This window comes from Delphinus delphis, unplaced genomic scaffold, assembly GCF_949987515.2.
Source record: "Delphinus delphis unplaced genomic scaffold, mDelDel1.2 scaffold_124, whole genome shotgun sequence".
Taxonomy (NCBI): domain Eukaryota; kingdom Metazoa; phylum Chordata; class Mammalia; order Artiodactyla; family Delphinidae; genus Delphinus; species Delphinus delphis.
In genome coordinates this window covers 500,818-516,872 of record NW_027192745.1, presented here as the reverse complement: position 1 = coordinate 516,872, position 16,055 = coordinate 500,818, and positions in this window count along the sequence as shown.

Genomic DNA, 16,055 nt, shown 5'->3' with positions numbered 1-16,055 from the left:
CCCCGTCCCCTAACCCTAACCCTAGCCCGAACCCTAACCCTAACCTTTTCCCGAAGCCTGACCCTCACCTGTCCCGTAATCCTAAGCCGTAGGCTAACACTAACCTGCGCCGTCACACGTACGCTCCCCCTAAAGCGTTGCCGTACCCTCACCTGGACCCTAAACCGTCCCCGTCCCCTAACCCAAGCCCTAGCCCGAACCCTAACCCTAACCCTTCCCCGAAGCCTGACCCTCACCCGTCCCCTAATCCTAACCCGTACGCTAACACTAACCCGCGCCCTCACACGCACGCTCCCCCGAAAGCGCCTCCGTACCCTCACCTGGACCCTAAACCGTCCCCGTCCCCGAACCCTAACCCTAGCCCGAACCCTAACCCTAACCCTTCCTCGAAGCCTGACCCTCACCCGTCCCCTAATCCTAACCCGTACGCTAACACTAACCCGCGCCCTCACACGCATGCTCCCCCTAAAGCGTTGCCGTACCCTCACCTGGACCCTAAACCGTCCCCATCCCCTAACCCTAACCCTAGCCCGAAACCTAACCGTAACCCTTCCCCGAAGCCTGACCCTCACCCGTCCCCTAATCCAAACCCGTACGCTAACACTAACCCGCGCCCTCACACGCAGGCTCCCCCTAAAGCGTTGCCGTACCCTCACCTGGACCCTAAACCGTCCCCGTCCCCTAACCCTAACCCTAGCCCGAACCCTAACCCTAACCCTTCCCCGAAGCCTGACCCTCACCCGTCCCCTAATCCTAACCCGTACGCTAACACTAACCCGCGCCCTCACACGCACCCAACCCTAAAGCGTTGCCGTACCCTCACCTGGAGCCTAAACCGTCCCCGTCCCGTAACCCTAACCCTAGTCCGAATCCTAACCCTAACCCTTCCCCGAAGCCTGACCCTCACCCGTGCCCTAATCCTAACCCGTACACTAACACTAACCCGCGCCCTCACACGCACGCTCTCCCTAAAGCGTTGCCGTACCCTCACCTGGACCCTAAACCGTCCCCGTCCCCTAACCCTAACCCTAGCCCGAACCCTAACCCTAACCCTTCCCCGAAGCCTGACCCTCACCCATCCCCTAATCCTAACCCGTACGCTAACACTAACCCGCGCCCTCACACGCACGCTCCCCCTAAAGCGGTGCCGTACCCTCACCTGTACCCTAAACCGTGTCCGTCCCCTAACCCTAACCCTAGCCCGAACCCTAACCCTAACCTTTTCCCGAAGCCTGACCCTCACCTGTCCCTAATCCTAAGCCGTAGGCTAACACTAACCTGCGCCGTCACACGTACGCTCCCCCGAAAGCGCTGCCGTACCCTCACCTGGACCCTAAACCGTCCCCGTCCCCTAACCCTAACCCTAGCCCGAACCCTAACCCTAACCCTTCCCCGAAGCCTGACCCTCACCCGTCCCCTAATCCTAACCCGTACGCTAACACTAACCCGCGCCCTCACACGCACGCTCCCCCTAAAGCGTTGCCGTACCCTCACCTGGACCCTAAACCGTCCCCGTCCCCTAACCCTAACCCTAGCCCGAACCCTAACCCTAACACTTCCCCGAAGCCTGACCCTCACCCGTGCCCTAATCCTATCACGTACGCTAACACTAACCCGCGCCCTCACACGCACGCTCCCCCTAAAGCGTTGCCGTACCCTCACCTGGACCCTAAACCGTCCCCATCCCCTAACCCTAACCGTAGCCCGAACCCTAACCGTAACCCTTCCCCGAAGCCTGACCCTCACCCGTCCCCTAATCCTAACCCGTACGCTAACACTAACCCGCGCCCTCACACGCACGCTCCCCCTAAAGCGTTGCCGTACCCTCACCTGGACCCTAAACCGTCCCCGTCCCCTAACCCTAACCCTAGCCCGAACCCTAACCCTAACCCTTCCCCGAAGCCTAACCCTCACCCGTGCCCTAATCCTATCACGTACGCTAACACTAACCCGCACCCTCACACGCACGCTCCCCCTAAAGCGTTGCTGTACCCTCACCTGGACCCTAAACCGTCCCCGTCCCCTAACCCTAACCCTAGCCCGAACCCTAACCCTAACCCTTCCCCGAAGCCTAACCCTCACCCGTGCCCTAATCCTAACCCGTACGCTAACACTAACCCGCACCCTCACACGCACGCTCCCCCTAAAGCGTTGCTGTACCCTCACCTGGACCCTAAACCGTCCCCGTCCCCTAACCCTAACCCTAGACCGAACCCTAACCCTAACCCTTCCCCGAAGCCTGACCCTCACCCGTGCCCTAATCCTAACCCGTACGCTAACACTAACCCGCGCCCTCACACGCACGCTCCCCCTAAAGCGTTGCCGTACCCTCCTGGACCCTAAACCGTCCCCGTCCCCTAACCCTAACCCTAGCCCGAACCCTAACCCTAACCTTTTCCCGAAGCCTGACCCTCACCCATCCCCTAATCCTAAGCCGTAGGCTAACACTAACCTGCGCCGTAACACGTACGCTCCCCCTAAAGCGTTGCCGTACCCTCACCTGGACCCTAAACCGTCCCCGTCCCCTAACCCTAGCCCTAGCCCGAACCCTAACCCTAACCCTTCCCCGAAGCCTGACCCTCACCCGTCCCCTAATCCTAACCCGTACGCTAACACTAACCCGCGCCCTCACACGCACGCTCCCCCTAAAGCGTTGCCGTACCCTCACCTGGACCCTAAACCGTCCCCGTCCCCTAACCCTAACCCTAGCCCGAACCCTAACCCTAACCCTTCCCCGAAGCCTGACCCTCACCCGTGCCCTAATCCTAACCCGTACGCTAACACTAACCCGCGCCCTCACACGCACGCTCCCCCTAAAGCGTTGCCGTACCCTCACCTGGACCCTAAACCGTCCCCGTCCCCTAACCCTAACCCTAGCCCGAACCCTAACCCTAAACTTTTCCCGAAGCCTGACCCTCACCCGTCCCCTAATCCTAAGCCGTAGGCTAACACTAACCTGCGCCGTCACACGTACGCTCCCCCTAAAGCGTTGCCGTACCCTCACCTGGACCCTAAACCGTCCCCGTCCCCTAACCCTAGCCCTAGCCAGAACCCTAACCCTAACCCTTCCCCGAAGCCTGACCCTCACCCGTCCCCTAATCCTAACCCGTACGCTAACACTAACCCGCGCCCTCACACGCATGCTCCCCCGAAAGCGCTGCCGTACCCTCACCTGGACCCTAAACCGTCCCCGTCCCCTAACCCTAACCCTAGCCCGAACCCTAACCCTAACCCTTTCCCGAAGCCTGACCCTCACCCGTCCCCTAATCCTAACCCGTACGCTAACACTAACCCGCGCCCTCACATGCACGCTCCCCCTAAAGCGTTGCCGTACCCTCACCTGGACCCTAAACCGTCCCCGTCCCCTAACCCTAACCCTAGACCGAACCCTAACCCTAACCCTTCCCCGAAGCCTGACCCTCACCCGTGCCCTAATCCTATCACGTATGCTAACACTAACCCGCGCCCTCACACGCACGCTCCCCCTAAAGCATTGCCGTACCCTCACCTGGACCCTAAACCGTCCCCATCCCCTAACCCTAACCCTAGCCCGAACCCTAACCCTAACCCTTCCCCGAAGCCTGACCCTCACCCGTCCCCTAATCCTAACCCGTACGCTAACACTAACCCGCGCCCTCACACGCACGCTCCCACTAAAGCGTTGCCGTACCCTCACCTGGACCCTAAACCGTCCCCGTCCCCTAAACCTAACCCTAGCCCGAACCCTAACCCTAACCCTTCCCCGAAGCCTGACCCTCACCCGTGCCCTAATCCTAACCCGTACGCTAACACTAACCCGCGCCCTCACACGCACGCTCCCCCTAAAGCGTTGCTGTACCCTCACCTGGACCCTAAACCGTCCCCGTCCCCTAACCCTAACCCTAGCCCGAACCCTAACCCTAACCCTTCCCCGAAGCCTGACCCTCACCCGTCTCCTAATCCTAACCCGTACGCTAACACTAACCCGCGCCCTCACACGCACGCTCCCCCTAAAGCGTTGCCGTACCCTCACCTGGACCCTAAACCGTCCCCGTCCCCTAACCCTAACCCTAGCCCGAACCCTAACCCTAACCCTTCCCCGAAGCCTGACACTCACCCGTCTCCTAATCCTAACCCGTACGCTAACACTAACCCGCGCCCTCACACGCACGCTCCCACGAAAGCGTTGCCATACGCTCACATGGACCCTAAACCGTCCCCGTTCCCTAACCGTAACCCTAGCCCGAACCCTAACCCTAACACTTCCCCGAAGTCTGACACTCACCCGTGCCCTAATCCTAACCCGTACGCTAACACTAACCCGCGCCCTCACACGCAGGCTCCCCCTAAAGCGTTGCCGTACCCTCACCTGGACCCTAAACCGTCCCCGTCCCCTAACCCTAACCCTAGCCCGAACCCTAACCCTAACCCTTCCCCGAAGCCTGACCCTCACCCGTCCCCTAATCCTAACCCGTACGCTAACACTAACCCACGCCCTCACACGCACGCTCCCCCTAAAGCGTTGCCGTACACTCACCTGGACCCTAAACCGTCCCCGTCCCCTAACCCTAACCCTAGCCCGAACCCTAACCCTAACCCTTCCCCGAAGCCTGACCCTCACCCGTCCCCTAATCCTAACCCGTACGCTAACCCTAACCCACGCCCTCACACGCACGCTCCCCCTAAAGCCTTGCCGTACCCTCACCTGGACCCTAAACCGTCCCCATCCCCAAACCCTAAACCTAGCACGAACCCTAACACTAACCCTTCCCCGAAGCCTGACCCTCACCCGTGCCCTAATCCTAACCCGTACGCTAACACTAACCCGCGCCCTCACACGCACGCTCCCCCTAAAGCGTTGCCGTACCCTCACCTGGACCCTAAACCGTCCCCGTCCCCTAACCCTAACCCTAGCCCGAACCCTAACCCTAACCCTTCCCCGAAGCCTGACCCTCACCCGTCCCCTAATCCTAACCCGTACGCTAACACAACCCGCGCCCTCACACGCACGCTCCCCATAAAGCGTTGCCGTACCCTCACAAGGACCCTAAACCGTCCCCATCCCCTAACCCTAACCCTAGCCCGAACCCTAACCCTAACCCTTCCCCGAAGCCTGAGCCTCACCTGTCCCCTAATCCTAACCCGTACGCTAACACTAACCTGCGCCCTCACACGCACGCTCCCCGTAAAGCGTTGCCGTACCCTCACCTGGACCCTAAACCGTCCCCGTCCCCTAACCCTAACCCTAGCCCGAACCCTAACCCTAACCCTTCCCCGAAGCCTGACCCTCACCCGTCCCCTAATCCTAACCCGTACGCTAACACTAACCCACGCCCTCACACGCACACTCCCCCTAAAGCGTTGCCGTACCCTCACCTGGACCCTAAACCGTCCCCATCCCATAACCCTAACCCTAGCCCGAACCCTAACCCTAACCCTTCCCCGAAGCCTGACCCTCACCCGTCCCCTAATCCTAACCCGTACGCTAACACTAACCCGCGCCCTCACACGCACGCTCCCCCTAAAGCGTTGCCGTACCCTCACCTGGACCCTAAACCGTCCCCGTACCCTAACCCTAACCCTAGCTCAAACCCTAACCCTTCCCCGAAGCCTGACCCTCACCCGTCCCCTGATCCTAACCCGTACGCTAACACTAACCCGCGCCCTCACACGCACGCTCCCCCTAAAGCGTTGCCGTACCCTCACCTGGACCCTAAACCGTCCCCGTCCCCTAACCCTAACCCTAGCCCGAACCCTAACCCTAACCTTTTCCCGAAGCCTGACCCTCACCTGTCCCCTAATCCTAAGCCGTAGGCTAACACTAACCTGCGCCGTCACACGTACGCTCCCCCGAAAGCGCTGCCGTACCCTCACCTGGACCCTAAACCGTCCCCGTCCCCTAACCCTAACCCTAGCCCGAACCCTAACCCTAACCCTTCCCCGAAGCCTGACACTCACCCGTCCCCTAATCCTAACCCGTACGCTAACACTAACCCGCGCCCTCACACGCACGCTCTCCCTAAAGCGTTGCCGTACCCTCACCTGGACCCTAAACCGTCCCCTAACCCTAACCCTAACCCTAGCCCGAACCCTAACCCTAACACTTCCCCGAAGCCTGACCCTCACCCGTGCCCTAATCCTATCACGTACGCTAACACTAACCCGCGCCCTCACACGCACGCTCCCCCTAAAGCGTTGCCGTACCCTCACCTGGACCCTAAACCGTCCCCATCCCCTAACCCTAACCCTAGCCCGAACCCTAACCGTAACCCTTCCGCGAAGCCTGACCCTCACCCGTCCCCTAATCCTAACCCGTACGCTAACACTAACCCGCGCCCTCACACGCACGCTCCCCCTAAAGCGTTGCCGTACCCTCACCTGGACCCTAAACCGTCCCCGTCCCCTAACCCTAACCCTAGCCCGAACCCTAACCCTAACCCTTCCCCGAAGCCTGACCCTCACCCGTGCCCTAATCCTATCACGTACGCTAACACTAACACGCACGCTCCCCCTAAAGCATTGCTGTACCCTCACCTGGACCCTAAACCGTCCCCGTCCCCTAACCCTAACCCTAGCCCGAACCCTAACCCTAACCCTTCCCCGAAGCCTGACCCTCACCCGTGCCCTAATCCTAACCCGTACGCTAACACTAACCCGCGCCCTCACACGCACGCTCCCCCTAAAGCGTTGCCGTACCCTCCTGGACCCTAAACCGTCCCCGTCCCCTAACCCTAACCCTAGCCCGAACCCTAACCCTAACCTTTTCCCGAAGCCTGACCCTCACCCGTCCCCTAATCCTAAGCCGTAGGCTAACACTAACCTGCGCCGTAACACGTACGCTCCCCCTAAAGCGTTGCCGTACCCTCACCTGGACCCTAAACCGTCCCCGTCCCCTAACCCTAGCCCTAGCCCGAACCCTAACCCTAACCCTTCCCCGAAGCCTGACCCTCACCCGTCCCCTAATCCTAACCCGTACGCTAACACTAACCCGCGCCCTCACACGCACGCTCCCCCTAAAGCGTTGCCGTACCCTCACCTGGACCCTAAACCGTCCCCGTCCCCTAACCCTAACCCTAGCCCGAACCCTAACCCTAACCCTTCCCCGAAGCCTGACCCTCACCCGTGCCCTAATCCTAACCCGTACGCTAACACTAACCCGTGCCCTCACACGCACGCTCCCCCTAAAGCGTTGCCGTACCCTCACCTGGACCCTAAACCGTCCCCGTCCCCTAACCCTAACCCTAGCCCGAACCCTAACCCTAAACTTTTCCCGAAGCCTGACCCTCACCCGTCCCCTAATCCTAAGCCGTAGGCTAACACTAACCTGCGCCGTCACACGTACGCTCCCCCTAAAGCGTTGCCGTACCCTCACCTGGACCCTAAACCGTCCCCGTCCCCTAACCCTAGCCCTAGCCAGAACCCTAACCCTAACCCTTCCCCGAAGCCTGACCCTCACCCGTCCCCTAATCCTAACCCGTACGCTAACACTAACCCGCGCCCTCACACGCATGCTCCCCCGAAAGCGCTGCCGTACCCTCACCTGGACCCTAAACCGTCCCCGTCCCCTAACCCTAACCCTAGCCCGAACCCTAACCCTAACCCTTCCCCGAAGCCTGACCCTCACCCGTCCCCTAATCCTAACCCGTACGCTAACACTAACCCGCGCCCTCACACGCACGCTCCCCCTAAAGCGTTGCCGTACCCTCACCTGGACCCTAAACCGTCCCCGACCCCTAACCCTAACCCTAGACCGAACCCTAACCCTAACCCTTCCCCGAAGCCTGACCCTCACCCGTGCCCTAATCCTATCACGTACGCTAACACTAACCCGCGCCCTCACACGCACGCTCCCCCTAAAGCATTGCCGTACCCTCACCTGGACCCTAAACCGTCCCCATCCCCTAACCCTAACCCTAGCCCGAACCCTAACCCTAACCCTTCCCCGAAGCCTGACCCTCACCCGTCTCCTAATCCTAACCCGTACGCTAACACTAACCCGCGCCCTCACACGCACGCTCCCACGAAAGCGTTGCAATACGCTCACATGGACCCTAAACCGTCCCCGTTCCCTAACCCTAACCCTAGCCCGAACCCTAACCCTAACACTTCCCCGAAGTCTGACACTCACCCGTGCCCTAATCCTAACCCGTACGCTAACACTAACCCGCGCCCTCACACGCAGGCTCCCCCTAAAGCGTTGCCGTACCCTCACCTGGACCCTAAACCGTCCCCGTCCCCTAACCCTAACCCTAGCCCGAACCCTAACCCTAACCCTTCCCCGAAGCCTGACCCTCACCCGTCCCCTAATCCTAACCCGTACGCTAACACTAACCCACGCCCTCACACGCACGCTCCCCCTAAAGCGTTGCCGTACCCTCACCTGGACCCTAAACCGTCCCCGTCCCCTAACCCTAACCCTAGCCCGAACCCTAACCCTAACCCTTCCCCGAAGCCTGACCCTCACCCGTCCCCTAATCCTAACCCGTACGCTAACCCTAACCCGCGCCCTCACACGCACGCTCCCCCGAAAGCATTGCCGTACCCTCACCTGGACCCTAAACCGTCCCCATCCCCAAACCCTAAACCTAGCACGAACCCTAACCCTAACACTTCCCCGAAGCCTGACCCTCACCCGTGCCCTAATCCTAACCCGTACGCTAACACTAACCCGCGCCCTCACACGCACGCTCCCCCTAAAGCGTTGCCGTACCCTCACCTGGACCCTAAACCGTCCCCGTCCCCTAACCCTAACCCTAGCCCGAACCCCAACCCTAACCCTTCCCCGAAGCCTGACCCTCACCCGTCCCCTAATCCTAACCCGTACGCTAACACAACCCGCGCCCTCACATGCACGCTCCCCATAAAGCGTTGCCGTACCCTCACAAGGACCCTAAACCGTCCCCGTCCCCTAACCCTAACCCTAGCCCGAACCCTAACCCTAACCCTTCCCCGAAGCCTGACCCTCACCTGTCCCCTAATCCTAACCCGTACGCTAACACTAACCTGCGCCCTCACACGCACGCTCCCCGTAAAGCGTTGCCGTACCCTCACCTGGACCCTAAACCGTCCCCGTCCCCTAACCCTAACCCTAGCCCGAACCCTAACCCTAACCCTTCCCCGAAGCCTGACCCTCACCCGTCCCCTAATCCTAACCCGTACGCTAACACTAACCCGCGCCCTCACACGCACGCTCCCCCTAAAGCGTTGCCGTACCCTCACCTGGACCCTAAACCGTCCCCATCCCATAACCCTAACCCTAGCCCGAACCCTAACCCTAACCCTTCCCCGAAGCCTGACCCTCACCCGTCCCCTAATCCTAACCCGTACGCTAACACTAACCCGCGCCCTCACACGCACGCTCCCCCTAAAGCGTTGCCGTACCCTCACCTGGACCCTAAACCGTCCCCGACCCCTAACCCTAACCCTAGCTCGAACCCTAGCCCTAACCCTTCCCCGAAGCCTGACCCTCACCCGTCCCCTAATCCTAACCCGTACGCTAACACTAACCCGCGCCCTCACACACACGCTCCCCCTAAAGCGTTGCCGTACCCTCACCTGGACCCTAAACCGTCCCCGTCCCCTAACCCTAACCCTAGCCCGATCCCTAACCCTAACCCTTCCCCGAAGCCTGACCCTCACCCGGCCCCTAATCCTAACCCGTACGCTAACGCTAACCCGCGCCCTCACACGCACGCTCCCCCTAAAGCGTTGCCGTACCCTCACCTGGACCCTAAACCGTCCCCGTCCCCTAACACTAACCCTAGCCCGAACCCTAACCCTAACCCTTCCCCGAAGCCTGACCCTCACCCGTCCCCTATTTCTAAACTGTACGCTAACACTAACCCGCGCGCTCACACGTACGCTCACCCTAAAGCGTTGCCGTACCCTCACCTGGACCCTAAACCGTCCCCGTCCCCTAACCCTAACCCTAGCCCGAACCCTAACCCTAACCCTTCCCCGAAGCCTGACCCTCATCCGTGCCCTAATCCTAACCCGTACGCTAACACTAACCCGCGCCCTCACACGCACGCTCCCCCTAAAGCGTTGCCGTACCCTCACCTAGACCCTAAACCGTCCCCGTCCCCTAACCCTAACCCTACCCAGAAACTAACCCTAACCCTTCCCCGAAGCCTGACCCTCACCCGTCCCCTAAACCTAACCCGTATGCTAACACTAATCCGCGCCCTCACACGCACGCTCCCCCTACAGCGTTGCCGTACCCTCACCTGGACCCTAAACCGTCCCCGTCCCCGAACCCTAACCCTAGCCCGAACCCTAACCCTAACCCTTCCCCGAAGCCTGACCCTCACCCGTGCCCTAATCCTAACCCGTACGCTAACACTAACCCACGCCCTCACACGCACGCTCCCCCTAAAGCGTTGCCGTACCCTCACCTGGACCCTAAACTGTCCCCGTCCCCTAACCCTAACCCTAGCCCGAACCCTAACCCTAACCCTTCCCCGAAGCCTGACACTCCCCCGTCCCCTAATCCTAACCCGTACGCTAACACTAACCCGCACCCTCACACGCACGCTCCCCCTAAAGCGTTGCCGTACCCTCACCTGGACCCTAAACCGTCCCCGTCCCCTAACCCTAACCCTAGCCCGAACCCTAACACTAAACCTTCCCCGAAGCCTGACCCTCACCCGTCCCCTAATCCTAACCCGTACGCTAACACAACCCGCGCCCTCACACGCACGCTCCCCATAAAGCGTTGCCGTACCCTCACCTGGACCCTAAACCGTCCCCGTCCCATAACCCTAACCCTAGGCCGAACCCTAACGCTTCCCCGAAGCCTGACCCTCAACCGTCCCCTAATCCTAACCCGTACGCTAACACTAACCCGTGCCCTCACACGCACGCTCCTCCTGAAGCGTTGCCGTACCCTCACCTGGACCCTAAACCGTCCCCGTCCCCTAACCCTAACCCTAGCCCGAACCCTAATCCTAACCCTTCCCCGAAGCCTGACCCTCACCCGTCCCCTAATCCTAACCCGTACGCTAACACTAACCCGCGCCCTCACACGCACGCTCCCCCTAAAGCGTTGCCGTACGCTCACCTGGACCCTAAACCGTCCCAGTCCCCTAACCCTAACCCTAGCCCGAACCCTAACCCTAACCCTTCCCCGAAGCCTGACCCTCACCCGTCCCCTAATCCTAACCCGTACGCTAACACTAACCCGCGCCCTCACACGCACGCTCCCCCTAAAGCATTGCTGTACCCTCACCTGGACCCTAAACCGTCCCCGTCCCCTAACCCTAACCCTAGCCCGAACCCTAACCCAAACCCTTCCCCGAAGCCTGACACTCACCCGTCTCTTAATCCTAACCCGTACGCTAACACTAACCCGCGCCCTCACACGCACGCTCCCCCGAAAGCGTTGCCGTACGCTCACCTGGACCCTAAACCGTCCCCGTCCCCTAACCCTAACCCTAGTCCGAACCCTAACCCTAACCCTTCCCCGAAGCCTGACCCTCACCTGTGCCCTAATTCTAAGCCGTACGCTAACACTATCCCGCGCCCTCACACGCACGCTCCCCCGAAAGCGTTGCCATACCCTCACCTGGACCCTAAACCGTCCCCGTCCCCTAACCCTAACCCTAGCCCGAACCCTAACCCTAACCCTTCCCCGAAGCCTGACCCTCACCCGTGCCCAAATCCTAACCCGTACGCTAACACTAACCCGCGCCCTCACACGCACGCTCCCCCTAAAGCGTTGCCGTACCCTCACCTGGACCCTAAACCGTCCCCGTCCCCTAACCCTAACCCTAGCCCGAACCCTAGCCCTAACCCTTCCCCGAACCCTGACCCTCACCCGTCCCCTAATCCTAACCCGTACGCTAACACTAACCCGCGCCCTCACACGCACGCTCCCCCTAAAGCGTTGCCGTACCCTCACCTGGACCCTCAACCGTCCCCGTCCCCTAACCCTAACCCTAGCCCGATCCCTAACCCTAACCCTTCCCCGTAGCCTGACCCTCACGCGGCCCCTAATCCTAACCCGTACGCTAACGCTAACCCGCGCCCTCACACGCACGCTCCCCCTAAAGCGTTGCCGTACCCTCACCTTTACCCTAAACCGTCCCCGTCCCCTAACCCTAACCCTAGCCCGAACCCTAACCGTAACCCTTCCCCGAAGCCTGACCCTCACCCGTCCCGTATTTCTAACCCGTACGCTAACACTAACCCGCGCCCTCACACGCACGCTCCCCCTAAAGCGTTGCCGTACCCTCACCTGGACCCTAAACCGTCCTCGTCCCCTAACCCTAACCCTAGCCCAAACCCTAACCCTAACCCTTCCCCGAAGCCTGACCCTCATCCGTGCCCTAATCCTAACCCGTACGCTAACACTAACCCGCGCCCTCACACGCACGCTCCCCGTAAAGCGTTGCCGTACCCTCACCTGGACCCTAAACCGTCCCCGTCCCCTAACCCTAACCCTAGCCCGAACCCTAACCCTAACCCTTCCCCGAAGCCTGACCCTCACCCGTCCCCTAATCCTAACCCGTACGCTAACACTAACCCGCGCCCTCACACGCACGCTCCTCCTACAGCGTTGCCGTACCCTCACCTGGACCCTAAACCGTCCCCGTCCCCTAACCCTAACCCTAGCCCGAACCCTAACCCTAACCCTTCCCCGAACCCTGACCCTCACCCGTGCCCTAATACTAAGCCGTACGCTAACACTCACCCGCGCCCTCACACGCACGCTCCCCCTAAAGCGTTGCCGTACCCTCACCTGGACCCTAAACCGTCCCCGTCCCCTAACCCTAACCCTAGCCCGAACCCTAACCCAAACCCTTCCCCGAAGCCTGACCCTCACCCGTCCCCTAATCCTAACCCGTACGCTAACACAACCCGCGACCTCACACGCACGCTCCCCATAAAGCGTTGCCGTACCCTCACCTGGACCCTAAACCGTCCCCGTCCCATAACCCTAACCCTAGCCCAAACCCTAACCCTTCCCCGAAGCCTGACCCTCAACCGTCCCCTAATCCTAACCCGTACGCTAACAGTAACCCGCGCCCTCACATGCTCGCTCCCCATAAAGCGTTGCCGTACCCTCACATGGACCCTAAACCGTCCCCGTCCCCTAACACTAACCCTAGCCCGAACCCTAAACCTAACCCTTCCCCGAAGCCTGACCCTCACCCGTCCCCTAATCCTAACCTGTACGCTAACACTAACCCGTGCCCTCAAACGCACGCTCCCGCTAAAGCGTTGCCATACCCTCACCTGGACCCTAAACCGTCCCCGTCCCCTAACCCTAACCCTAGCCCGAACCCTAACCCTAACCCTTCCCCGAGCCTGACCCTCACCCGTCCCCTATTTCTAACCTGTACGCTAACACTAACCCGCACCCTCACACGCACGCTCCCCCTAAAGCGTTGCCGTACCCTCACCTGGACCCTAAACCGTCCCCTTCCCCTAACCCTAGCCCGAACCCTAACCCTAACCCTTCCCCGAAGCCTGACCCTCATCCGTGCCCTAATCCTAACCCGTACGCTAACACTAACCCGCGCCCTCACACGCACGCTCCCCCTAAAGCGTTGCCGTACCCTCACCTAGACCCTAAACCGTCCCCGTCCCGTAACCCTAACCCTAGCCCGAACCCTAACCCTAACCCTTCCCCGAAGCCTGACCCTCACCCGTCCCCTAATCCTAACCCGTACGCTAACACTAACCCGCGCCCTCACACGCACGCTCCCCCTAAAGCGTTGCCGTACCCTCACCTGGACCCTAAACCGTCCCCGTCCCATAACCCTAACCCTAGCCCGAACCCTAACCCTTCCCCGAAGCCTGACCCTCACCCGGCCCCTAATCCTAACCCGTACGCTAACACTAACCCGCGCCCTCACATGCTCGCGCCCCATAAAGCGTTGCCGTACCCTCACCTGGACCCTAAACCGTCCCCGTCCCCTAACCCTAACCCTAGCCCGAAGCCTAACCCTAACCCTTCCCCGAAGCCTGACCCTCAACCGTCCCCTAATCCTAACCCGTACGCTAACACTAACCCGCGCCCTCACACGCACGCTCCCCCTAAAGCGTTGCCGTACCCTCACCTGGACCCTAAATCGTCCCCGTCCCCTAACCCTAACCCTAGCCCGAACCCTAAGCCTAACCCTTCCCCGAAGCCTGACCCTCACCCGTCCCCTAATCCTAACCCGTACGCTAACACTAACCCGCGCCCTCACACGCACGCTCCCCCTAAAGCGTTGCCGTACCCTCACCTGGACCCTAAACCGTCCCCGTCCCCTAACCCTAACCCTAGCCCGAACCCTAACCCTAACCCTTCCCCGAAGCCTGACCCTCACCCGTCCCCTAATCCTAACACATACGCTAAAACTAACCCGCGCCCTCACACACACGCTCCCCCTAAAGCGTTGCCGTACCCTCACCTGGACCCTAAACCGTCCCCATCCCCTAACCCTAACCCTAGCCCGAAACCTAACCCTAACCCTTCCCCGAAGCCTGACCCTCACCCGTCCCCTAATCCTAACCCGTACGCTAACACTAACCCGCGCCCTCACACGCACGCTCCCCCTAAAGCGTTGCCGTACCCTCACCTGGACCCTAAACCGTCCCCGTCCCCTAACCCGAACCCTAGCCCGAACCCTAACCCTAACCCTTCCCCGAAGCCTGACCCTCACCCGTCCCCTAATCCTAACCCGTACGCTAACACTAACCCGTGCCCTCACACGCACGCTCCCCCTAAAGCGTTGCCGTACCCTCACCTGGAACGTAAAACGTCCCCGTCCCCTAACCCTAACCCTAGCCCGAACCCTAACCCTAACCCTTCCCCGAAGCCTGACCCTCACCCGTCCCCTAATCCTAACCCGTACGCTAACACTAACCCGCGCCCTCACACACACGCTCCCCCTAAAGCGTTGCCGTACCCTCACCTGGACCCTAAACCGTCCCCGTCCCCTAACCCTAACCCTAGCCCGAACCCTAACCCTAACCCTTCCCCGAAGCCTGACCCTCACCCGTCCCCTAATTCTAACCCGTACGCTAACACTAACCCGCGCCCTCACACGCACGCTCCCCCTAAAGCGTTGCCGTACCCTCACCTGGACCCTAAACCGTCCCCGTCCCCTAACCCTAACCTTAGCCCGAACCCTAACCCTAAACCTTCCCCGAAGCCTGACCCTCACCCGTCCCCTAATCCTAACCCGTACGCTAACACTAACCCGCGCCCTCACATGCACGCTCCCCCTAAAGCGTTGCCGTACCCTCACCTGGACCCTAAACCGTCCCCGTCCCCTAACCCTAACCCTAGCCCGAACCCTAACCCTAACCCTTCCCCGAAGCCTGACCCTCACCCGTCCCCTAATCCTAACCCGTACGTTAACACTAAACCGCGTCCTCACACGCACGCTCCCCCTAAAGCGTTGCAGTACCCTCACCTGGACCCTAAACAGTCCCCGTCCACTAACCCTAACCCTAGCCCGAACCCTAACCCTAACCCTTCCCCGAAGCCTGACCCTCACCCGTCCCCTAATCCTAACCCGTTAGCTAACATTAACCCGCGCCCTCACACGCACGCTCCTCCTAAAGCGTTGCCGTACCCTCACCTGGACCCTAAACCGTCTCCATCCCCTAACCCTAACCCTAGCCCGAACCCTAACCCTAACCTTTCCCCGAAGCCTGACCCTCACCCGTCCCCTAATCCTAACCCGTACGCTAACACTAACCCGCGCCCTCACACGCAAGCTCCCCCTAAAGCGTTGCCGTACCGTCACCTGGACCCTAAACCGTCCCCGTCCCCTAACCCTAACCCTAGCCCGATCCCTAACCCTAACCCTTCCCCGAAGCCTGACCCTCACCCGGCCCCTAATCCTAACCCGTACGCTAACACTAACCCGCGCCCTCACACGCACACTCCCCCTAAAGCGTTGCCGTACCCTCACCTGGACCCTAAACCGTCCCCGTCCACTAACCCTAACCCTAGCCCGAACCCTAACCCTAACCCTTCCCCGAAGCCTGACCCTCACCCGTCCCCTAATTCTAACCCGTACGCTAACACTAACCCGCGCCCTCACACCCACGCTCCCCCTAAAGCGTTGCCGTACCCT